Source organism: Dipodomys merriami, unplaced genomic scaffold (genome assembly GCF_024711535.1).
Source record: "Dipodomys merriami isolate MVZ:Mamm:240054 unplaced genomic scaffold, mDipMer1.0.p SCAF_1007, whole genome shotgun sequence".
Classification (NCBI taxonomy): Eukaryota; Metazoa; Chordata; class Mammalia; order Rodentia; family Heteromyidae; genus Dipodomys; species Dipodomys merriami.
The window spans coordinates 240,251-265,611 of NW_027202280.1; the positions used below are offsets into that span (position 1 = coordinate 240,251).

General features: G+C 44.9%; 1 long non-coding RNA gene across 2 annotated transcripts; it reads right to left on the bottom strand.

The window, feature by feature from the left end:
- Positions 1-4,592: 4,592 nt before the first annotated feature.
- On the bottom strand, positions 4,593-15,571 carry LOC138807150 (uncharacterized). 2 transcript variants are annotated; one of them, XR_011366065.1, is made up of 4 exons: positions 15,361-15,571; positions 13,279-13,390; positions 11,653-11,808; positions 4,593-6,062 (listed from the first exon to the last, which is right to left on the bottom strand). It is a non-coding gene; the product is annotated as an uncharacterized lncRNA (long non-coding RNA). The 2 variants fall into 2 exon arrangements; XR_011366066.1 differs by lacking the exons at positions 13,279-13,390; positions 15,361-15,571 and adding an exon at positions 12,299-13,240.
- Between the last annotated feature and the right edge of the window lie 9,790 nt (positions 15,572-25,361).

The window sequence follows — 25,361 nt, forward strand, 5'->3', positions numbered from 1 at the left end:
TTGTAACCCCTCTGTACGGTATTTTCACAATAAAAAAAAAAGAAATAGAAATACTAACCTTGTATTTCCCTACTTACTACTTTTTGCCTCCACAGCAATTTTTCTTTGTAAGTTTAGATGTAATTTGATAGCACTGTATCTTGACTCTTAATGATTGATCATTGATTTTTTTTAAAAAAAGTCAAATGGACATCCCAGAGTTGTCAGAAGAGCTGAGGCTCTGTATTGAGTTGTAAAGGAGAATCTGTGACTCTGCTTGCCTTTGGTATTAAAGTAGGCAATCCTGCCATCTAGTGGACTTTGAATCAACTTCAGTTGAAAGTCTTCTGCAATTTAGGAGATTCTATTTTAAATAACAAGGGAAGCCTGGAGTTGCAGTTCATCTCTATAATCCTAGCTACTCAGGGGGCTAATCTCTGAGGATCATGGTTCAAAGCTTGCCTGGGCAGGAAGTCCTGAGACTCTTTATTTGTAAAGAAGAACAAGGAAAGTGGAAGCAGGGATGTAGCTCAAAGTAGTAGAGGGATACCCTGAAAAAAAATGGCTCAGGGACTATGCCCAGGCCCTGAATTCAAACCCCACGATCGACAAAACAAACAAAAAAGCCCCCAAAATGTAGGAATGGCCTTGTGGGAAAAATATCACTTCTTTCATGTTTCAGCTCTACAAGGAGGAGTAAATGTGAACCTGGCACCCTTGCTTGCCACTGGAAACTTTGCCCATAATTACTAACACTCATGTTCGCTGGGCCCCTAAAATAAACACCAAAACAAAGATTATGTTTATCTTTCCTACAGACATTCCTAGTAACCAGAAAGAGTTTGCACATTACTAGTAGCAATCAGAAAATATTTGCTGAATAAACGTATGTGCTTAGGATAAGTAAATAAAAGAGATGGGAACAGGAGAGATTGCCAATGTCTCAAAGGGAAGAAAGTAAGTTTTGAAATTTTTGCTTTCTCAAACAGAGCAAACCTAGTCCCTGCAATTGCTGGGTGAACAGGGAGAAAAGAGCTTTATAAAGCAGCACTATCACTCACACCAAAAGCCCTGGGCTCACCAAAAGTCCCTGTCTCAGGTCTCCCAAGAGTCAGTTGTTGCCTATCTCTGACCAGCAGAGGGCAGTGCATGCTCGCTCAAGCCAGGGCTGAGTTCAGTCTGTACAATGTCATCTGACAGACTTTGTGTGCTCTTATTCCTTGGAGATGTGCTTATAACTGGGGAACAAGATTGCTTTCTAAGTATTGTATGGAAAACAAGTTGTGTTCTTGTTCTTTCGTTAAACAGTGATGCTGAGAATTGGGCTCAGTTCAATAGGGCTGACACTGACATAACACCCTGTATTGGGAAGTCAGTTTACAAATGACTTTCAGATTGGCAAAATCATCTGTACATAGAAGGTACCAGAGGCTTCAAATAGAAAATGGAGACTAGAGTCTCAGGTGCCCAGCTAGAACTTTCTTCTAGGTCCTTAGGCCTCTCTCCCAACAACACATGTACATTTTTTTTTCTTTTTTCTTTCTTTTTTTTTTTTTTTTGCTTATGTGGTGCTGAGGAATCAAACCCAGGGCCTCAGGCATGCGCTCTACCACTGAGCCACCTTCCCAGCCCTCACATGTACGTTTCTTTGGCTGTAGATCTTTCTAGTCGTGTCTTGGCTCATTTTAGGGTCTTTGGAGTCAGGGTGGGTGAAGACCACCCCTCAGCCCCCACCCCTGCCTTTCTGTTGAAGGGTTGGTCACTTGCTTTGGAATTTAAATGTAGTCAATCTGAAATCATTTATATTATTTCCAAACCAAACAACAAAATGGGTAAGTTGTGTGAGGTTTGATTTTCACAAATATTTTTTTTGGAGGGGGGGTTGGTTCCAGTCGTGGGCCTGAACTCTGGGCCTCAGCACTGTCCCTCAGCTCTTCAGCTCAAGGCTAGTGCTCTACAACTTGAGCCACAGTGCCACTTCTGGCTTTCTTTTTCTTTTTTTTTCTTTTTTTCCCCCTGCTTATGTGGTGCTGAGGAATTGAACCCAGGGCCTCATGCATGCAAGCAAGCACTCTACCACTGAGCCACCTTCCCAGACGGTTTCACAAATATATTTTTAGTGATTTTGGTGGTGGTGGTGTGGGGCTTGAACTTGAGGCCATGATGCTGTCCCTGAGCTCTTTAGCTCAAGGTTAATGCTCAACTACTTTAAGCCACAGCTCAACTCCCAGGTATTTGGTCATTAACTAGAGAAAAGACTCTCATGCAAGTTCCTACCAAGGCAAGATTCCATGAGCCATCAGACTCCAGTGAAGGAATACTTGTTTTTTTGTTGTTGTTGTTGTTATTTGTTTCTTTTTGTCTGCATGTACTTCCATTTACGGTAGCACCACTCACAATAAAGATAGGGAATCAATCAAGTGTACATCAATGGACCAATAAAAAGAGAGCATATACATTCAGTGGAATGTTATTCAGCCTTAAGTAAAAAATAAATAAATAAATAAAATAAAATCAGGTTCACGCCTGTAATCCTATCAATTCAGGAAGCTGAGATCTGAAGATCAAAGTTCAAAGTCAGCCTGGGAAGAAATGTCCATGAGATTCTTTTCTCCAATTAACCTCCAGAAAACCAGAAGCAGATCTATGGTTCAAAATGGTAGAGTGATAGTGAGACAGTGCCCTAGACCCATGTTCAAACAAATAAAAAGAAAACAATTTCAACAATATAAATTGCACAGTAGAACACTAAGCTTCAAGAAATAATGCAAAGCCGGGTGCTGGTAGCTCACACCTATAACCCTAGCTACTTAGGAGGCTGAGATCTGAGGATCACGGTTCAAAGCCAGCCAGGCAGGAAAGCCCTTGAGACTCTTATCTCCAATAAACTACTATAAAACAAGAAGTGGCATTGTAGTTCAAGCAGTAGAGTGCTTGCCATGAGCTGAAGAGTGCAAGGACAGTGACCAGGCTCAGAGTTCAAGCCCCACAACTGACAATAAAAGAAGAAAAAAAAAAGAAATAATGCAGGTACAGAAACACCAATATCAGACACACCCTTTTATATTTGAAGATTAAGAAATGTAGCTTTAGAGCAGACAGAAAAACCATAGGACACTGCTGAAGCATTGCTCATAGTCCTCCTTCAGTGAAGGGCAGAGCCTGAGGCTCCCGTGCCTTTTCTGATCCTGTCTCTTACCACTAAGCGCAGGCTTCCTCGCTGCAGCCATACTGGCATTTGTACTGTTCTGCAGCAGCCCAGGATAACCTGTGCCAGGCTGGGGGCCACTGTTATTCTACTGCCTGGAATGCTCTTCCCCAGACACCCAGCTGCTCATCCCCCATCCTCCCCCACTCCCACCCACCAAAGAGATCTACTCTATGATACCCTGCTCAAAAATACAACCTTGTGCACATGCATGCACACACACACATGGGTGCAGACACATACAGAATATTCCCACCACTCATCCTTTCTGCCTTACATCATCCTTCTGATGTATTCTCTTTATTACTTATGTAAATCTGGGTAAAGTCTTTCTCCATGCTTGAGTGTAAACTCACAAGGAGAGATATTTTTGTGCTGTTCTCAGCATTGTGTCAGTCTTCAGCATGATGTCTCTCACCCTGTGGTCACTCAGCAAATGTCCATTGAATGAAGGCCTACCCATTCCCTTACACACTTATTTGACAAGTGTCCTGTTGCACATGGTCAAAGCTCTTTCCCACTGCTTTCTTATGACTCCCTTCCACAGCCCTTCTCACCCTTGCCTTGTGGTCTCCTCACCTGTGTTTCCATGCCCTTTGCCTGAAGCCTTGTGCACCTCAATCTCACACATGGAGATGGTGTGCACACACCAGCTCAATGGCTCCTCCTCTGGGAAGCTTTTCCATCCCACACTGGCTCCTCCCTCTTCAGTTCTTCCAAGTCTTTCCTCCAGCCCTGGTCCCATCCTGCTGGTTAGAAGCCTATGTAATGATCTGTGTGATATTCTAGCTAAGCTGTGGGAGCCTCATTCTCTGGGGCAACTTTTGGTCCTATCTCCTTCACCTACTGAGCCAAATGTACTCCAACTGTTCCACAAAGGTTTAGGAGTGTTCTAGCATGCGTGTGCATCAGACTATCCATTGAAAAGTCAAAGGTAGACCTGAGTTTTGGACAGTGAGCTCACCTTGCCCCTTAAGACAAGACTGGCATGGAATCATAAAATGACTTGCCTCCTGCTTGGCATACTGCCCCTCTCCCCCATCTCCACAATACAACTCAACACTGAAATCACAGCAGCGAAGAGGCACACTCTCTACTGCACTAGGACTACAAGACACTAGCCTCTTAAGCCAAACCCACAGATGTGAATTGAAGCCCACTCCCTCACTCTGAGCCTCAACTGCAGCTTTTGGGGCAGCAAGGCCTTGTCTCCTGGAAGTCTCTGCCTCACTCTGAGGAGATCATTTGACACATCTAGCTCTGCATTGAGAGCTGAACTTGAAGGAAGAAAAGAGCACATTTTCCTTCCTAATTCCCTCTCGACGTGCACATCAGGTTGGGTTTTAAGGAGGCTGATTCCCAGAGGAATTCCTGACCAGCCATCTGCTTGTGTGCTTCTGAGACATCTTGGTAAAGAGAGACGGAAGCTGTTAATCAATCATGCAAAGGGAGCTGCTTGCTCTTTCACTAGGAAATGGGAGTGCACATGTCCTTGAGTGTGCACATGTTCTGATATTCTAAGGGTCTTGATACACTTGCACTATACATGTCCTTCTCTCCCTGTCCATTCTGCACAGCAGACTAACACCACCTTCCTTCCACACCCATTTTAATGTGTCACTGACACAGCTGTCCTTCAGATAAGTACACAAATACCTTTCATAACAACAGAGAAACAAACCTGTGCCACAAGAGATTAGCAAAGTCAAGTGCACTGCCTGATGCTGGAGGCTATGTAATCGTAACTATCCTAGAAGCTACCTGGATTGCAGTGACAGCCAGTCTAGGAAGACTCCATCATCAATTAACTAGAAAAATGCAGACCTGGAGGTGTGACTCAAGTGGTAGAGCACCAGGCATGAACATGCAAATTGAAAGAAGGAGAGAAAGAAAAAGAAAGACTGAGACAGAGAGATGAAAGACAGAGAAATGGAAAGAGTTAGAGACAGATTCAAGAACAGGAAGAGAGAGAGAGAGGTAAGAGAAGAGGGAGATGAGAGGAAGAAGATGAGGGGAAGGAAAAGTAGACTAAGAGACGGTATGAGGTAGAAGAAGAGGAGGGAAGAGATAGTAGAGAGGGGGAAAGACGGGGAAAGGTGAAAGAGGAAAGTGATGGAAAAGGAAGCAGAGAGAGAATTAAGAAAAAAAGCACAGAGATAAAGACTTGGTACGAGCAAACACTCACAAACATATACACACAACAAAGAAACAAAAGGAAAAAAATAAAAGGCATGGAAACATCATGGAATTTAACAGTACTTCCCTCCCCACATACCCTCTTCACTGAACACTGGACCACGAGGAATTCAGGATTCCTCAGCTCCCTTCATGACCTTCCACCTCTCAGTTCTCCTTCAGCATTAGTGTCAACCCTGTCATTCACCAGGTGCCTATCCTTTACCCTCTTTAGCCCTCACTGCTTCTATCACCAGAATCCCACCTCATTCTTTGAGGGGAGATCTGCTCCCCAAATAACCCTGAACTGCACTTGTCCACCAGGAGACCCAGTCCTCCTCTTGCTACAAATCTCATCAGTTAGCTCTGCAGGCTCAGCCTCCTAACCCCAATGTATACAGAGCAAAGTCCAGCTGTGCCCAACTCCTCCCCATCACACACTTGTCACCCAAGACAGCATCAGCCTTCAGCACTTCCTCTGTGTGGAAATCTAATAGCCCTGGATGAACCAACGCAAATAAGACAGTGGTGGAGAGTCACATCCAATCTTACTGAATCTCCACTCATGTCCAGAAGTAGTCATCCCAGGCAGGGTCCATCCTCAGACCAAGTTCACAGAGGCCTGGTCCATCCACAGGCACCACTATACCTCCGTGTTCTCTCAGGTCTCCTGCTCCTTCAGAGGTTTCTCCAGCTCTCACTGAAAGGAAGAGAACATATTTTAATTAATATACTTTGTGGTTCCAAAAATAGGCTCTACATGTTCACAGTGGTCTCATATGTGAAACTCAGCACTCACAACACTCTGTTTACCTGAGGAGAAAAATTGGGCTAACAGAGGAAGTTGCAATTACGACTTCAGGGTGTATTCATTAGGGTCTTTCAAATATGTGTTTTATCTTTTACCAATGTGAGCAAATAAATGAGAAATCGGGTTCTCCTGGATGATGGCTTTATGTTGGGATAGTGATGAGTAAAGGATTATAGAGAAAACACACACAGAAGAAACTGCATTGAAATGGAGGAAAGTGGGGCAGAAACCACTGTCATGGTACATGGAGACAGGTCTCATTTCTTTCCCAATGAAGACTTGCCCTTATGCTCCAACCCAGCCAGTGTAACTGGTGTGCTCAGGAGTTGGACCCAGTCATCTAGAGGCCACAGTAGGAGGAGCAGAGTCCAGGATGCCTCCTGACCCTCAGATCAATGGGCTTCAGCTCAAATGTAAATACAACAAATAAGTATATAAACATACAGGAAACCTACATGAAAGGTAAGGTGATTACCTGCTGTAGCATTTGGAACAAAACCACCTCAAGGACAAAGGTGAATGGTTGTCAGGTGAAGTCACCATGTGATCAAGCTGCAACCCCTACCACCTCTGAAGGTAAAGACACCTTCAGGCTACTTTTCCATTTTCCTTTCAGCCTGGGAAGGCCAGCTCAGTGTCAGATGTACTTTGACCAGAAGCTCGGCTGCAGAATCCTGTAGCACCAGGCACTTGGCCTGAGTGTGCTACACGGGGACTATGCCAGGCATGCTGGGCTCATAGCACTAGTCATGCCTCCTGAAATGAGTGAACTAGTGTGTAAAGGACTGGTAAATAGTCACAAGAATCAAGTCTGTGTGAGAGCTTGGAGGACTACTACTCTTCCATGTAGCCTAGCGGACCATTGCCAAGGCCACTGGGCACATGGGAGGATGCTGCTACTGCTACCTTGGCAACCATGTGGTAACCATGAGGACATCGACCAGAGACAGGGAGAGAAGGGGAGAGACAGACCGACAGACAGACACAGAGACAGAGAGACAGAGACAGAGACAGACAGATACAGAGCAATAGAGAGAATGGGTTGATCAGGCAGTTTGAATCTCTTGGCAAGTATAAATTTTACAGACATGACAAAATTTCATGAAACCAAAAAACAAAATTAAGAGCTAATCCCCAAATAATGTACCTATAAAAGCTTGTTTTTTAAAAGATGGTTTGACTGTAGCCCAGGCTTGCCTTGAACTCAAGAGCCTTCTGCATTTGCCTTCTAAATACTGGGATTACAGGTTTGCACTACCAGTCCATCATAAAAAGATCATCTTCCATCCTGAGGCTATCCAGGTGTACATCAAGGGTTGCACCTCTTAGAACATGCTCTTGTGACAGGAAATTCCAAAGGATTTCATAGCTCTGGGTCAGATGCTACTATAACTCAGGAAATGACTAAGGTCTTAGGAGCTCTGATTGAGGAACCAGGGTCAATGACCAAATAGTAGAGCAAAAGATCCTACTACCACCCCTGTTACTCAGGAAAGCATGAGTGTTTTTGGATTTCTATGTCAAGAACCATAGAAAAAGGCCAAATACATTTACATCACTGGCAATCACAGGAGATTGTTTACAAACAGAATGAATTACTCAGTAAGTCATCCTATCAAGGGTAATAGGTTTCTTGGTAGTTACAAATATGGAAAAGGAAAAAAAACTGGAAGAATATTTGGGGTGAGATTGCAGTTGGAGGTGTCAGTGTGAACTCATGATTTTGAGTATATATAGATGGATATATATACATAGATTGGTGTACAAATCAGAAGTTGAGACACTCAGGAGGCTAAGAGCTTGAACACTGAAGTTTGAGACTAGTCCAGGCAGGAAAGTTTATTAGATTTCACCTCCAAACTAACCAGCAAAAAGCAGGGCTTAAAGGGGGGCTCAATTACTAGGACCCAAGCAAAGCAAGCAAGAGGTTCTGAGTTTACATTTCTTTACTACTAAAAGAAATTAATATAAATTTAAATGTGTATATGTGTAAATATACATGTATGGGCTTGTATATATCAATGCACACCCATATACATGAATACATGTATTTTGTATATTCGTTTTATGTATTTTCCAGTTCTCTTCTCCAAAAGGGCCTAGGAACAATAACATCTCAAAAGCAAAGAACATACCTAATACTCAGATGTTGGTTTCTAAATGCCATCCAGCCACAGCTCCTGGATAATAGTTGATTCAAAGACTAGAGCATGGAAGGTACTAAATAAACATTGATCTTGTGTATGAGTGAAGAACAAAAGCACTAATGAGGGCTTAGGGGTAGAGTGCTTGCCTAGCATCCATGAAGCCCTGGGTTCTGCAGTGCCACATAAAGAGAAAAAGCTGGAAGTGGCACTGTGGCTCAAGAGGTAAAGTGCTAGCCTTAAGCAAATAAGCTCAGGGACAGTGCCCAGGCCCTGAGTTCAAGCCCCAGGATTGGCAAAAAAATAAAATTAAAATAAAATAAAAGCACTAATAAAGTCTGTTAGAAGGGGCTCGCACTGGCCAAGTCTGGAACCATCAAAACCATGACAGGAGTGGAATTACAACCCAATGCATTCAATAGGAATCCCTTAGCAAGTTCAAACATGAATAAATATGTAAATACATAAGCAAACTGTCAATGATGTGAGGAATGGGATATTTCCACAGCCTTATGTGTTTTCCCACACATCACTGAGTTACAAAGGGAGAGGAGAATTTTTTCAGTAGAAAAACTGGCAAATTTGGCCATCTTCAAGTGATCAAAATTACCTACTACACTCCCAAGACAAACTGATGTCTCCAGCCACCTGGTGGGATGCAGTGGGAGGCACACAGTGTCACTTCACGATAGTCCTGCAAGACCCAAGTCAAATCATGATAAAACTTCAGACAAGACTAAGTGGAAGTGGCATATAATCTTGAAAACATTCAATAAAAATCTTGAAAAATTTTCAAGATTGAAGAAGACTGCAGAGCCAGAACCAGAGCAGGCAATCTTGACTTCTGGATAGGATCTTTTCACTATCAAAACTATATCATGAGCCAGGCATCGGTGGCTTACGCCTGTAATCCTAGCTACTCAGAAAGCTGAAATCTAAGAATCATCATTCAAAGTCAGCCCAGGCAGGAAAGTCCATGAGACTCTTACTTCAAATATCCCTCAGAAAACCAGAAATGGAGCTGTGCCTCAAACTGGTAAAGCTCCAGCCTTGAGCTAAATGCTCAGGGACCTTTTACTGGTCCTAATTCAAGCACCAGAAAGGAACCAAAAAAAAAAAAAAAAGAAACCAACACTCAGACACTATGGATGGAACTGGAGGACACTCAATTTCATGAGAAACACCAATATCACACACACCCTTTCATATTTGAAGACTAAGAAATGTGGCTTTAGAGTAGACAGGAGAACCACAGGACAATGTTGAAGCATGGTGGGTCACCACTCTGCTCACAGCTTCCTTTGGTGTAGTGCAGAGCCTGTGCTGCCAAGAGGCTCCTGTGCCTTCTCTGATCCTGTCTCTCCCCACTGAGCCCAGGCTTCCTTGCTGCAACCACACTGGCATTTGCACTGTGCCAGCTGGGGGCCACTGCTATTCCAACTGCCTAGAATGCTTTTCCCCACACCCAGCTGCTCAGTCCCCTATACTTCCCCAAAACCCCCTTGCCAAAGAGGTCTACTCTGATACTCAAAAATACAACTTTGTGCACATGTACACACAACACACATCTGCAAACACACAAAAACACAGATTATTTCCAACACTCATCCTGATTCTTTCTGCCTTAATCTTCCTTTTCATATATACTATGTACTACTTTTGTAAGTTTGAGTATTCTCATTCTCCATGCTGAGTGTACTTCCTCAGTGAAGTACACTAATCTAATGCCCTGCTGAATGAATATCACAGTGGTGGAGGTTCATATCCAATCTTACTAAATTTCTGCTCATGTCCGCTTGTACTCATCTCCATCCACATGTTCCTATATTTTCATGTTTTCTTAAGTCTCTTACTCATTAAAAGTTTCTCCACCTCTAGTTGATAGAAAGGAAATTATTGTAATTCCTACATTTTTTGGTTCAAAAAATGGGCTCTGGAGGTTTATAGTGTGGCAATATTTGAAATTAAGCTTCCTACACACCATGTGCCCTAGGAAAATAATCAGGCCCTACTCTTCTTCCATGAGACCTAGAGGCTTCCCCTGGGAACTTCCAGGGAAAAGGAAGCACCATGCCCAAAGCCTGGTGCTCTGGGGAAGGGGGTGTCAACTGGAAGCATCTTTGGCGACTCAAAGGGTCTCTCCTAAGAATCTGACATCTCTCAGTGCTGAAACCCTTGTACTGTGGAAACGTAATTCTCTACCTCTCCATTCTCCACATGCAGCCCAACCCAACACCCTTTCCTTTCCCAAAATTTTATGAGTTGTCCCTCATACAAGTACACAAATTCCTTTTGTAATAACAGAGAAACCAATCTGTGCTGTACCAGATTCACAAAGTCTAGGTGCTGGAGGCTCACCTGTATAATCCTAACTACTGTACACACTGACACTGAGAAGACTGTAGATAAAGCCAGCCTGAGCAGACTCCATGTCCAACTCAGTAGAAAATCAGGCCTAGAAGAGTGACTCCACTGGTAAAACATCAGCCAGAAACACGCCCACACTCAAGAGAGAAAAAGGGAAAGAGGGGGCCTGAGGGGGAGAAGGAAAACAGACAGAGAGAAAAACAGAGGGACATGCATACATACCTAAACACAGAGAGACAAAGAGACAAATTCAAGAGAAAGGATTGAATGAGAAGGAATGAGATAGGGAGAAGAGAATGATTAGAGGGAGGAGAAGAGGAGAAGAATGAGGGTGTAAGAAAGGAGAGATTAGAGACAGTAGAGGGGAGGAGGGCCCAAGGAAAGGCCACAGAGGGAAAAGGAGACTGAGAAAGAGAAAAGAACAGAGTTCAAGCCAGCACATTCCCAAATGCATGCACACAACCAACAAAAAGACAATTAAAAAGCATTGAGAAATCATGGAAATTAATAGTACTTCCCTCCCCACCCACCCTCTCCACTGTACATTGTTCCATGAGGAGTTCAGCATTCCTTACATTCCTCCTCAGCTCTCTTTCAGCATCAGTATCAACCCTGTCTTAAACCAGTTATGCATCCTTTGCCTATTTGGACCCTTATTGCTTCTCTCGCCACAAATCCATCTCATTGTTTGAGAATAGCATTGCTCCTCAAATACCCCTGAGCAGTACCACTGACCCACCAGGAGCCCCAGCCCTCCTCTTGCTGCTATTCTCATCAGTCTACTCTGCAGGTTCAGCCGCCTGACCCAGTGTACACAGAGAAACGGCCAGATTTGCCCAACTCCTCCCCATCATACACTTGTCACCCAAAGGCAGCATGAATCCTCAACACTGCCTCTATGTGCAATTCTAATGCCCTGGGTGAACCAATACAAATATTCTAGTGTGAAGGCTCATATCTAATCTTACCGAATTTTTGTTCTTGTGGGAAGGCAGTCATCCCAGGCAGGGTCCATCCACGGGTGTGGTCCATATACAACCAAAGTCCATCCAGGCTATGTCCTTCCACAGATCCCAGTTTATCTCAATGATTCCTCAGGTCTCCTGTTCCTTGACCACCTCTAGCTGAACGGAAGGGAATATCTTTTAATTCATACACTTTGTGATTCCAAAAATGGCCTCTTGATGTTCAAATATTTAAAACTTGGCTCTGATAGCATTGTTGATTCCCCAAGGAGAAAAATTGGGCTCTGCTATTCTTCCATGAGGCCTAAAGTCTTTACCGGGAAACGGAAGCACCATGCCCAAGCTGGGTGCTTTGGGAAAGGGGGCCTCTCTGGGGACTCATAGAGTCTCTACTAAGAATCTGACACCTCTCAGCGCAATTGTACAGCACATATGTCGTCCTTCCCTGTCCATTTACACAAACCCATCACCCCCTTCCTTCCACAACCAATTGTAAGGTGACTCTACACAGCTATCCCTCACATAAATACACAAATGCCCTTTCAAAATAGAGAAAGCAACCTTTGCCACACCAGATTAACAAAGTCAATTGCATTCCCTGATGCTGTAAGCTCTTGTCTGTATTCCTACCTATCTCCCAAGATGATACCTTGAAGATTGCATTTACAGCAAGTCTGGGAAGACTCCATCTTCAAGTAAATAGAGAAATGCAAGCCTGGAAGTATAACTCAAGCAGGAGAGAACCAGACATATCCATGACAACTGAGAGAGAGAAAAAAGAGAAAGACAGAGAGGGAGAAAGGGAAAGAAGGAAAAAGGGAGAAGTGTAGAGAGAGAGGAAGAGTGAGGGAGGTGGAGGGAGAGAGAGACAGATTCAAGAGCAGGAAGAGAGGGAAAGGGAATGGTAGAGGGTAGTAGTGGAACAGCAAGAAGAGGAACAGGAGAAGTAGAATAGGAGTAGCTATGGGAGGAATGAAAACAAAGGAAGAGAAATGGTGGGCGGCAGCAGGGAGAAGGTGAGAAAAGTGGAGAGAGAACAGAGAAGGCAAAGGAAACAGCATAAGAAAAAAAGCACTGAGGTGTAGCAGCACACACTCACAAACACATACACACAACAGACAAAAGGAAAAAAAAAAGAATAGTGATCAAGAAGTCTTACAAATCAACAGTTAATTCCTTCCCACCCACTTTCTTCACTGAAAAATGGCCCATGTGGAATTCAGGATTCCTCAGCTCCCTTCTTAATTTGCCTCCTGTCATTTCTCCTTTACATTTAGTGTCCACCCTGTCATTTACTTTGTACCCATCTTTTCCCTCTTGTAGCCCTTATTGGGACTCTCACCAGAATCCCTTTTTGTTCTTTCAGGGGAGATCTGCTCCCAAATAGCTCTGAGCTGGACCACTGATCCTACCTACTGCAGAAAATCTCATCAGTCTGCTCTGCAGGCTTAGCCTCCTGACATCAGTGCACATATAGCAAAAGTCAGGTGTGCTCAAATCCTCCCTATAACACACTTGTCACCCAAGGGCAGACAGCATCAGCCTGAATCAAATCCTCTCTGTGGAAATCTCATGGCCCTGACTAAACCAACACAAATAGCCCAGTGGTAGAGGTCATATCAACCTTACCAAATTTTTGCTACTGTCCAGATGCAGTCATCCCAGGCAGGGTCCATCCAGTGGCACCACTGTATCTCCATACTTTCTCAGGAATGCTGCTCCTTCACAGGTTTCTCTACCTCTACGATCAAGGAAGGAATATTATTCTACTTCATATTTTTAGCCAGTCTAAACAGTGGCTCTGGTTGGTCAGACTGTTCTCTTATTTGAAACTCAGCCAACCCAGCCTTCTGGTTCCCCTTAGAGAAAATGGGGACTCATGGGAGGAGTTGCCATTCAAAACAACCTGTCTTAGTAATAGGGTCTCTTTGATTGTGAGCAAATAAACAACTCTGAAAGAAGAGATGCTTGGATGAAGGTTTTATGTTGGGATAATGATGAGATTTAGAGAGAAATTACACAAGCAGGAAAGTGCATTTAAATGGAGGAAAGTAAGGGCAGAAACCATTGATAGTGCATTGGGTGAATGGAGACAGGTACCTCTCCATTCGCAGTGAAGATTTGCCTTTGTACTCCAACCCAGCCAGTGTAAGTAGTGTGCTCAGTAGTTGTACCCAGTCACCTAGAGACTGCGGAAGGAGAAACAGAGTCCAGGATGCTTCCTGCCCCTGAGATCCATGGATTCCTATACCACGAAGCTCAAGGGCCTCACTTTAAACCTAAATAAATAAACTAGCAATTGGGGACACAAGCAACCTACGTGAAAGGTGAGATGACCTGAAGCGTTTGGGACAAAAACACCTTAGTGTTCAGAGGACCAAGGGAAAAGGTTGTTCAATAAAGTGACAATACTATTAAGTAAGGGATCGATGTGTAAATGCCCAGCTCAGAAAGTACAGCAGATTGAGGCCACCTTTCAACTTATCTTTCAGCATTGGAAAGCCTTGGTGATGTCAGCTGTCCTTTCTCCGAAAGGAATCCCTGCCGGAGAATCCCCTAGCAGCCGTCACACAACCTGGCCATGCTGGACTGAGACCTCCACAGTGTGAACTTCCTGCATGACTCCTTTCCCACCTGCAGCTCTTCAATTCCACATCTCTCTGCTTTAGTTAGACTCACCCCGAAGATCTGAGTCTGGTGGCTTTCAACTGTGCTGTTTCAGAGTTCTGCACTGCTTTCTCTGGGACAGCTTTGCTCTCAATCTGTGAACATTACTTTGGGGCCTTCACACAGCAGCAAAGTCTGCGAAAAATGGTGACTATCCTGTTAGCCACCCTCCTCCAGCCCTGTCTAATGTTCCACCTGAGGTCTATGGCCTCCCCCTGAGGATGACCAGAGGGAAGACCATTTTCCACTGAGTGGAAACTGTCTAGTGTACCCGACCAGCTAAAAGAATCTGGGCCACAAATGAAGCTGGAACTGGAGCTCTGCAGGGTGTAGAGCAGAAGGACAGGCAGACTGGCACTTTGGGTTCTCTTCAGAGGTAACTGAAAATTTGAGGACAAGCTGAAGGTGTTACATCCTGCAGAATAGGTGGCTCTTTTTTTGTGGAGGAAGAGGGCTGGTGGGATTGTCCTCAGGAGGTGTGCATGGTGGACTAGCCAAAAGCATCATTTTTGATTCCACACTTCTGGTATTCTCCTTTATGTTTTCATGGATGAGCAGGTAGGTGCCATGGCTTCATTGAATGCTCTGTTCTTTCTTTTTAATACCAGCTACCGTGTACACCATGTTGCAAATGACTGTGACAATAACGGGGTCCAGCTTGCTGGGCAGTTGCTCATCAGGAAGCAGGCCAAATCCCACACTTAGGGCCAGCCATGGGTGCTCCATTATCTCCTCAATAGCAGGCCTCAGATTGAAGCCCACAGTCAGCAGTTTAGGAAGGAGATCACGTCCCATTGTAGTTGGTAAAGGGGACCGGTGTACCTGGCCTCTAGGATTTGTTTCCATATCTGTCATCTTATTCTCCTCAAATGGCAACTTTCCCGTTGTCATCATATACAAAAGCACAGCTAAGTCCCCAAATGTCCACCTTGTACCCACTGAACATGTTTTGTAGGATCATTTCAGAGGGGTGGAATAGTAAGGCTCCACAAACCCCCTTTAGCAACTGTCCTGGGGTCACCCTGAAACGCCAAAATCACTGACCTTAACATTGCCATTGGTGTTGAACAGGACGTTGTTGGCCGTCAGGTCTAGGAGTACAATTCAGTTCTCTTGAAGGTAGTGAATGGCACTCGTGATCTGTTTGAACAACCTCTTGGCTTCATACTGGAATAGGCGTATGCAAGGGGATTTATTGACTCCACCCCAAGAGATGGCCCTGAGTGGCCAGCTCAGTGACAAGGAGTCTTCATCCTCCATCACCTGGAATAATTGGATGATGTGTGGGTGACGTACACTTTTCACAATGGTTACTTCATTTTCTTTTTTCTGTTTGGTCTGATCGTGGGGACTGAACTCTGGGCCTGGGCACCGTCCCTCAGCTCTTCAGCTCAAGGCTAGCACTCTACCACTTGAGCCACAGGGCCACTTCTGGCTTTTTTCTTATGTGGTGCTGAGGAATCGAACCCAGAGCCCCAGGCATGCAAGGCAAACGCTCTACCACTGAGCCAACTTCCCACCTGCTACCTCGTTTTCTATCTCATGACTTTTCAGATCTTTCCTTGGGAGAACTTTGACTGCCACTGTGGTGTCAGTGAGGCAGTGATGGGCCAGCTTCTCATAGACACAGCTGCAGTAACCGATAATCTTTGTCAAGTTGTACTGTGCAATGACAGTGATCTCCCCCTCCCTGGGGGAGGAACTAAAGTTGTACATTAACACCTTGTCCCTGGGATGGCAAGTGATCAAGCTTAAGAATTACCTAAGATGATCTAAATGAAGTGGACAACTAACAAATCTTAAGAAACAGAAGGTAAACTACCAACAAACAAGTAAACACAACCCCCAGCTGAATAAATGAAATCCCCAAACCCAAACAACACAACTACCACTCCCCACACCCAAAGAAAGCAATCAAGTAGTTCTGAGTTAGTCCATCAGGTCACCGGAGTAAAAGCTCCCAGCACTGTAACTGAAAAAGCTGGAGAGCAGCTGCCTCATATGTACCCTGTTGGGCATACCTTCACAATGCTCTGTGATGTCAGGGGGAAATGGACCAATCACAAGTCAGGCCATTGACATCAGTGAGGAAGTGGACCAATCAGAGCCCAGTGCACACCTGCTGGCAGTTAGGTACTTGGTCCAGGAAGTCTGTTGCCAATGACACTGGGCACATGGCAGGATGCTCTTACTGCTACCATGGCAGCCATGTGGAAACCATGAGGACATTGGCCAGTGGCCCTCATGTTTCCTCGGGGTTGGGCATCCTAGGATGGCCATCCTAGGATGGCCCCTGTGAGAACATCACCCAGTGGGGTATTGATGAACCTCAGAGAGAGAGACAATCCATGGAGGCACAGTGAGAAGTGAACAAAAGAAGTTTATTTACACCAGAAAGGTGTCTTGAGACTACCTTGTCCTTTTAGATACCCAGAACCAAGAGCAGCCTCAATCACCAAACCTCCAAACCTCCAATAGGCAGTCCTGACACTCCAACTTTTATTGGTTGGTCTTCAAACCACCAATTAGTTGGTCTGCAAACCTCCAAACCTCAGATCCCCAAAGCCCCAAACCTCCAAACCTTCAAAGGGGAAGGCTTTTCCCTTTCTTCCCTTCCTCCCCCACATGTAGGCCTCTCCACTGTCCACAGGCCTCTCTAGAGGGAGGTCCCAAATGGCCTCCAGAGGAGGCCCTGAATGACCTCTAAAGGAGGCCCCAACAGGCCCTTCAAGGAGGCCCAGAGTGACCTCAGGAGGATGTTCCAAATGGCCCCTCAAGAAGTCCCTGAAGGACTGGTATGGTGGCTCAGTGGTAGAGCTCTTGCCTTGCATGCATAAGGCCCTGGGTTCAATTCCTCAGCACCACATAAGAAAAAAGCCAGAAGTGGCCCTGTGGCTCAAGTGCTAGCCTTGAGCTGAAGAGCTGAGGGACGGCGCCCAGGCCCAGAGTTCAGTCCCCACGACCAGACCAAACAGAAAAAAGCAAAAAGAAAAAAATCCATAAGTGGTGCTGTTGCTCAAGTGGTAGAGCGCTAGCTTTGAGCTGAAGAGCTGAGGGACAGTGCCCAGGCCCTGAGTTTAGGCCCCACGACCGGAACCCCCGCCCCCCCAAAAAAAGTCCCTGAATAGCTCCTCAAGAAGCCCCAAAGGACCTCTCAAGGAGGTCCCAAATGGCCCCTCAAGAAGCCCCAAATGGCCTCTCAGAGCTTGCCCTATCCTCCACAGGCCTGCCCTGCCCTACTGTGGCAGGCTTTCCCCTCTTGCCATCTCTCCCCCTCCACTCCCAATCCTCTCCTTCCTCCACACTCAATTCCTGCCTCAGGACTCCCGGTCTTTCCTTTACTCTCATCTCTTCAGAACCACTGGTCTCCTCCTTACTCCCCTCTCCACAAGAGACCAGGTGTCCTCAGGACTCCTCCCTCCTCCCTCCCAATGTGTTTTCCCCTAACTTCCCCCCTAGCCTTGGAGCATGCAGCCTATATACACCTAGAAAGGCTGCACCCCTGCCCCACTAATGGTATCAAACTGATATTCATGATCTTCCCCCAAGCAGCCCAAGTCCAATCCCAATAGTCAGCTCCCTATGTGCATGTCTCCAGGAGCATGCCCCTTCCCCTTTTGGTGGCCTGCTCTGCCCCTTTCAGTGGCATGCCCCAGCCATGGCATGCTCCTCCAGTGCCCCTTGGGGTGGTGACATCAGCCTCACAATGCCCTGCTCTGTCCAGTGGCTGGGTCTGTGGAGTTGTGAGGCTTGACTCTTGATGCTGCTCCCCCTCCAGCAGGCTGGACCATGGGGCCACACTATTGTGCCCCACTGATTCCCTGGGTCCCACGGGTTATTACAGACGCTATCCTTGTACAGAAATTATAACACTGTCCTTTTCACATAGCACGGTCTACATCTAATTGCAAGAGCCTGAGATAAGGAGACTTTGTAAAGATTCAACTCAAAAATTTCTTTCCACTTGAGAAGAGAGACAAGACATCCAAGATGAAGTCATAGTTTTGTCCACATCTGCCATTCTCATTTCTGATTCCAGTTTGTATGGGTCCCTGTGCTGCTTTGTACCTCTTTTTATTGTTTTTGATTCACTTACTCCCTTTTTTAAATCTTTATTTATCCCTCACAGGTTAGAAATAAAGTATCTTGCTTTTATATCTTTTAGTACCGTTGTCTTGAATTTTAATATATCTATAATTGTTCTAATAAAAACCATACACAAAGTATGTCTATCTCAGAAGCAGACTTCTATTTTATGGACCTGAAGTTTATTCTACTTGAGAGGTCTTTTATTCTTTATTTCATTTAGTTATTCATTTATTTTTGGCCATGGAGCTTGAACTCTGGACCTGGGTGCTGTCCCTCAGTTCTTCAGCTAAAGCCTAGCACTCTACCACTTGAGCCACAGTGCCACTTCTGGTTTTCTGGTAGTTTATTGGAGATAACAGTCACATGGACTTTCCTACCTTGGCAAGCATTGAACTGCTATCCTCTCATCTCAGCCTCTTGAGTAGCTAGGATTGTAGGCATGAGGAACCACTACTCAGCAACTTGACAGGTCTTTTTAAGGGAAAAGAATTATTGATGTGTCAGGCACTGGTGGCTCTCATCTGTAATTCTACCTACACAGGAGGCTGAGATCTCAGGATTTCGGTTTGAATTCTGACTGGGCAGAAAAGTCCATGAGACTCTTCTTGACAATGACAAGATAACCTCGTGTCCATATGCCTCAAAATGGTTGAGGGATAGCCTTAAGCAAAAAAGCTCAGGGACAGCACCCAAGCCCTATGTTCCAGGTCAAGGACTGGCAACAACAACAGCATTAAAAAGGAGATGGGTGTAATAAAGCCATATTCACAAACACAGAATGCAGAAGGCAGAGGCAGGAGGTTCAGAGATTGAGGCCATCTTGGCCTTTATAGTGAGTTACAGTCCAATCTGGGCTACATAGCAAGACCTAGTTCCAAAAAAATCCCTCTTACCCTAAAACACCCAGGAGTTACAGTCCAACCTGGGCTACCTAGCAAGACCTAGTTCCAAAAAAATCCCTCTTACCCTAAAACTCCCAGGAAGTTCACTTATAGATGAATCTCAGAGAGCTGTTCTTCCATAAACCTATTTCATTTTGTCACATATTGACACCTACTACTTTATTCTTTCTTTTTATAAAAGTCTCCATAAGTAGTTGCTGACATTTATCATTGTTGGGTCATACATGAGGGTTATTTATACATCCCAAAATACTTTGTCCCTATTCTTTGTTCTTTGAATTCTCTCCCTCCTTTCTTTCCTCTGTTTACCCTTCCTTTTCTTTACTAGTTCCTCCTTTTCTCTTCATTTGCTTGTTGCCCTTATTCCTCCCTTTAGTCTGTCCCTTCCTTCCTTTCTGAGATAGAATTGGGTGATATAGTGCAAGCTGTTCTGGAATTTATGTTCTTCCTGCCTCAGCATTCTGAATGGCAGTACTACAGGAGTACACTGGCATGACTGGAAAGTTCCCAAAGGGAGAGAATACTGGATCATTATCTTTTTTCCATAAAGTTCTCCCTAGATTCCCTAGACTCTTCACACACATGAGGCTGTTTCATGTCTTATTTGTCTCTTAGGCTCTTTTCTGAATTTCCTTTTGGTTTCCTGTCCCATTCAGTGGCCCTTAGCCTTGGAGTGGTTCCAACCAGTGTCAGGCATACCCAACCCTCTCTGAGACAAAGTAGCTTGGGCACAGGCTCATTCAGGCACCGAATATGACAGAGCATAGATGAAATGTAGATTGTCCCTTCCTTTCAGGACCCATAAGCCATTAGCTGAGCAGATCCCCTTAAGGGAACACACTCTGAAAGGAAGTTCCAGGTCAAAACCATACTAATCTCAACAATCCCCTGCAATCTCTCATTTTTCAGATAAGGCCATATCTAGTTATTATTTCTAGTGAATAGAACATGGTAGAAATGAGAGATATCATTTCTCAGATTGCAATATAAATAGCTGTTGCTCTCACAGTAGGATTTCTCTCTCTTGCTCTCTCTTGCTCTCTCCTTCTCTCTCTCATTCTCCTATACCCTTTGCTCTGGGTGAAACAAATGCATGTGTGAGCAGTGTATGAGAAGGCCCCAGAACAAGGAGCTGCAGCTTCCAGATGACAGTTGGAAGACATGAGTGGGAAATAGTCAAGCCTGGAAATGACTCTGACTTAAGTCCAGGTTTTGAATCTATCTCTTTTGGTTTCTGAATAATAATCAGCTGGGCACAACTTCCCCAATGAGAAAATAATACCCAAAGGCGGCAGGTGGCCATTCCTATAGACTATGCAGAAACCATGTCCTGAATGGCAAAAAGTAGACTTTTTCCCTAGTCTGTGATGCCTCAGCAGAAAGTGCCCTCCAGTTAAGTCTCTCATTCTTATCATGCAACAAAACCAGTCTGCTGCATCTTTCCACTGCAGATGAGTGCCCTGCAGTGATTTAAACCATGGTCAGAAAGAGGATGGGACCACCTTGGTAGAATGTATCCAGCTGTAACAAGGTCAGTAACAGGGGATGGTACATTCTCAACTCCCTTTACTGCATGCAGGACCAAAGACTGTGGTTCCAAATAGCATGCCCTTTGGATTTGTGAGACAGAAATCTTGACTTCTATCCAGAAAGATGGGCAAAGAAAAAGAGGTCCTTGGCTAGATTTCTCATTACAGGGCAGTTTGATAACAGATGAGACCGAGACTCACAGGTACTATATCTCTGCAGAAACCGGTCCCCAAAGAAGAGTGATGGATGGAAGTCACTTTGGAGAGAGTGAGTGAGTTTCAAAGTGGTGCTGACTAGTATCTGGGGATGGCCCCTGGCTTCTGGCTTGATTAACCATCTCTGCTAAGTTTGTCTGAAGATGTATAAGCACAGGCTTTCTAAACCATAGATATAAATGATACACACAAACAAACACTCCCACAGAGCAGATGATATGTCAAACATGTCCATTCCAAGTCGATTGACCTGAATCAACACTTCAACTATTTCAGTGTTTATAAAAGTGCCTATGAGCCAGGTGCTGGTGGCTCATGTCTGTAATCCTAACTACTCAGGATGCTGAGACCTGAGGATGAGGGTTCAAAGTCAGCCTGGACAGGAACTGTCCAGGAACTGTTCTCTCTAATAAATCACTCAGAATCCTGGAACTGTCATGGTTGCTCAAATGGTAGAGTGCTCGCCTTGAGCTGAAGAGCTGAGGGACAGTGCTCAGGCCCAGAGTTCAAGCCCCACAACCACCAAAAAAAAAAAAAAAAAAAGAAAATCTGTAAGAAAATATCAATAATGCTTTTTGAATGCAAAAAATGATACCTGTTGTTGCAGAGAATAATTTCACATGTTTGAAATCTCCTAATCTTGGTTTTCTATTGTGTAAGGATCACCAAAATCTATCTACACTGGTTCATTTTATTCTTTTTCTTTTTCGGGTCCAGTTGTGGGCCTGAACTCTGGGCCTGGGCGCTGTTCCTCAGCTCTTTAGCTCAAGGCTAGCTCTCTTACCACTTGAGCACAGCGCCACTTCCGGCTTTTTTCTCTTTTTTCTTATGTGGTGCTGAGGAATCGAACCCAGGGCCTCAAGCATGCAAGGCAAGTGTTCTACCACTGAGCCACCTTCCCAGCCCCTGGTTCATTTTATTCTTAAGAATCATCCCAAGAATTGTGTTTTATTTATTATTATTCAAACACACACACAGGAATGCAGCTTAAAATTACAAGTCAGGTATTTAAGTGTGGAATCTAGAATTGGAACCCAGCTCCAACCACACTCATGTGTACTACTCTATGAAGAGGAATGCAAGCAAGCAAATACTTGATGTTGGTGTTTTTGTTTTAATTTTGCTGTACCACTTGAATAACAGCTCCACTTCTGGCCTTTTGGTGATCAATTGGCAATAATAGTCTTAATGGTCTTTCCTAACTTGTTCACTTCCAACTGTGATCTTCAGATCTCAGCCTCGTGAGCAGCTCTGTTTTAGGTGCTTGGCTTTCCCTGAAAGCCAAAATGAATTTATAGCTCTAAAAGAGGATGGGGCAGGAGTGGGAGGGAGGATATATCTGATTTGGTAGCCAAGCTCCAAGAGCCAAGTATCACTTTTTTCACCCATTTAGACTTAGAAAGATATGCATATCTAGATATAAACATTTTTATAGACATGACTACAGAACATGACTTAAATGTGGAAATATACGGGTGAAATGGAGGGAGAATGATAAGGTATAAATAAGATTAAAATACATTGTGACTAGGTAAGAAAATGGTGTAAGGAGACACACTGAAAGCTACTGAATGTGGTGTTAGAGGAGTATGGAAACAAACCATAATCAAAGAGGTGAATCTGACTAAATTATAATACATGTACTGGTGAAAAAGCATATAGAAACCCCACTGTTGCCTTAAGTTACACTAAAAATATGAAAACAAACTGAATGATAGGAAAGCAAAATATGAGGGAAGGCCAAGAGGGAAGCTGAATGAGGGTGAATATGGTATGAGTGTATTAAAAGAGAACAAAGAAACCTGTTGAGATTTGGAGAGAGAGAGAGAGAGAGAGAGAGAGAGAGAGAGAGAGAGAGAGAGAGAGAGAGAGAGAGAGAGAGAGAGAGAGAGAGAGAGAGAGAGAGAGAGAGAGAGAGAGAGAGAGAGAGAGAGAGAGAGAGAGAGAGAGAGAGGGAGAAAGAGAGGGAGGGAGAAAGAGAGAGAGAGAGAGAGAGAGAGAGCTTGAATACAGGATCCAGCAGGCACTGTTACATAGCTTTTCTGCTCAAAGATATTGTTCTATCCCTTGATCCACAGCTCCAATTCTGGCTTCTTGATAATTAGTTGGAAATAAGTGTCTCACAAACTTTTCTGTCCCAGTTGGCTTTCAATCAAGATCCTTGGATTTCAGCCTTCTGAGTATCTAGGATTGCAGGCATGAACCACCAGTGCCTGCCTACATTTGTTTCAAGGATGGAATGAAAGAAAGTGATGGAGGAGTGAGTTTAACTGAGATGCAGTGTATGCATGCATGGAAATAGCACGAGACCTTTCTTTCTTTCTTTTTCTTTTGATCGGTCGTGGGGCTTGAACTCTGGGCTTGGGTGCTGTCCTTACACTCTTCAGATCAAGCTGAGCACCATACCGCTTGAGCCACAGTGCCACTTCTGTTTTTTTTTTTTTTTACTCGTGGTTGGTTGGATATAAGAGTCTCAAGGACTTTCCTGCCCAGGCTGGCTTTGAACCACGATCCTCAGATCTCAGCTTCCTGAGTAGCTAGGATTACAGGAGTGAGCCACTGGCACTCGGTGAGACCTTTCTTTAGAAAACTAATTACATGGTAATAAGAATCGTCTTTAAAAAGAGTTTGTTCTGGGTGCCTATAACTCACTCCTATAACCCTAGGTACTCAAGAGGCTGAGATCTGAAGATCACAGTTTGAAGTGAAACCAGGCAGGAAAGCACATTAAGCCTCGTATGGGCATTGTAGGAAAGTGGACTAGTCCCAGGTGGTGGTGGCCATGCAATGATAATGGTCCCTTGGCATTCTGGTGACAACTCTGCTCAAATCCAGATGTCCTGAGCTCCTGGGGAATGGTCTGTGAAAAGATAGAGAAAATAAGGTTGTTGATGTAAGTTTCACAGGAAGTGCAAAAGACTCATGTGAGCCAAAATGACATCCTTTTTCTAATCCTAGACTTCTCTGAATTATCAGTATGCCATTGTGCCCTGTGAATCTCTTAGTGGATATCTATTGTGTACAAGGCAGGACTTCATCCCCACTGTCAACTCCTTTCTCCAAGTCTCCATTTTTTCTTGTATCAGCAGGAGTAATGGACCTCCTCTTACCATGGCTTCCAGTCCCTGGTGGGGAGGAGGATCAAGAGGAGGGGTACTTCCTGGCAATGAGGGCGTTCCCATGATGGCACCTCAACAAAGCACATGCAGACCAGGAAGACAGAGGTCCACAGGCAAAGAGACATCACTGTAGCAGGTGCAGTGCCAGTTTGGGAAAGGTGGCAATGAATGTGGCTCCAGTTCCATGACCACCAGTGGTAACGGCAGAACTGACCAACCCCGGAGCGATACTGGGGAGCGGTAGCAAGGAGGCCTCTGAGACAGCCCAACCCCCCTTTATTCTCTGTGGGGCTCTAGGGCGCCTTAGTCAATGTCTATGTAGCTCTGCAAGTGCGTTCCCAAGTCCCTTCACCCAGTTTAAGGTCCTTTCACACACACTTACAGTCCCTTGACCTGCGCTTCCAGTCCTATGAGTGTGTGTGTCTGTGTTTGTGTGTTTGTGTGTGTGTGTGTGCATGCACGTGCACACACACACACACACACACACACACACACTCACATGCATACGTGCATGTGTGTGAAGTGTCCCACTTACCTTGAACTAGCCCGAGACCGGGAGGCCATCACACACATATTGCAGTCACATGCCCACATGGACTATGAGGATGGTGATGCATGCACTCAGTCTGAAGACACCCTAGGTTTCTCATCCCAGCAACAGGTGCAGCACCAGTTGGGGGAGGACAACAACGAACACGGCCTAGGTCGTGAGACTGCTGGTGGATGCAGTGGATTCAAGCAGCCTCGGGCTGGACCCAGGAGACAATGCAGGGCAGATTCTCAGCTTCCCGCTTCTTTTTTGGGTGGCTACTGTGGTCATACCCATGCAGGCTCATCCAGGTGGGTGTACATGTATGCGTGGCTGTGCATGCATGTCCCACACCAGCGTGCATGATTATGCGCATTGCATGTGCATTCACTTGACCCTGTGCACATGCCCTTCCCTCACACTTCTGGGCTGGGCTTCTAAACCTCCTGATAAGCTGGAGGTTTAACAAAAGGGATGCGAATGTCACTTAGTGGTACAGTGCTTGTCTAGCATATGCATGAAACTCTGGGTTCGATTCCTAAGTACCACATAAACAGCAGAAAGCTGGAAGTGGCTCAAGTGGTAGAGCGTTGGCCTTGAGCACAGCAAGGCTCAATGACAGTGCCTGGGCCCTGAGTTCAACCCCAAGACTGGCAAAAAA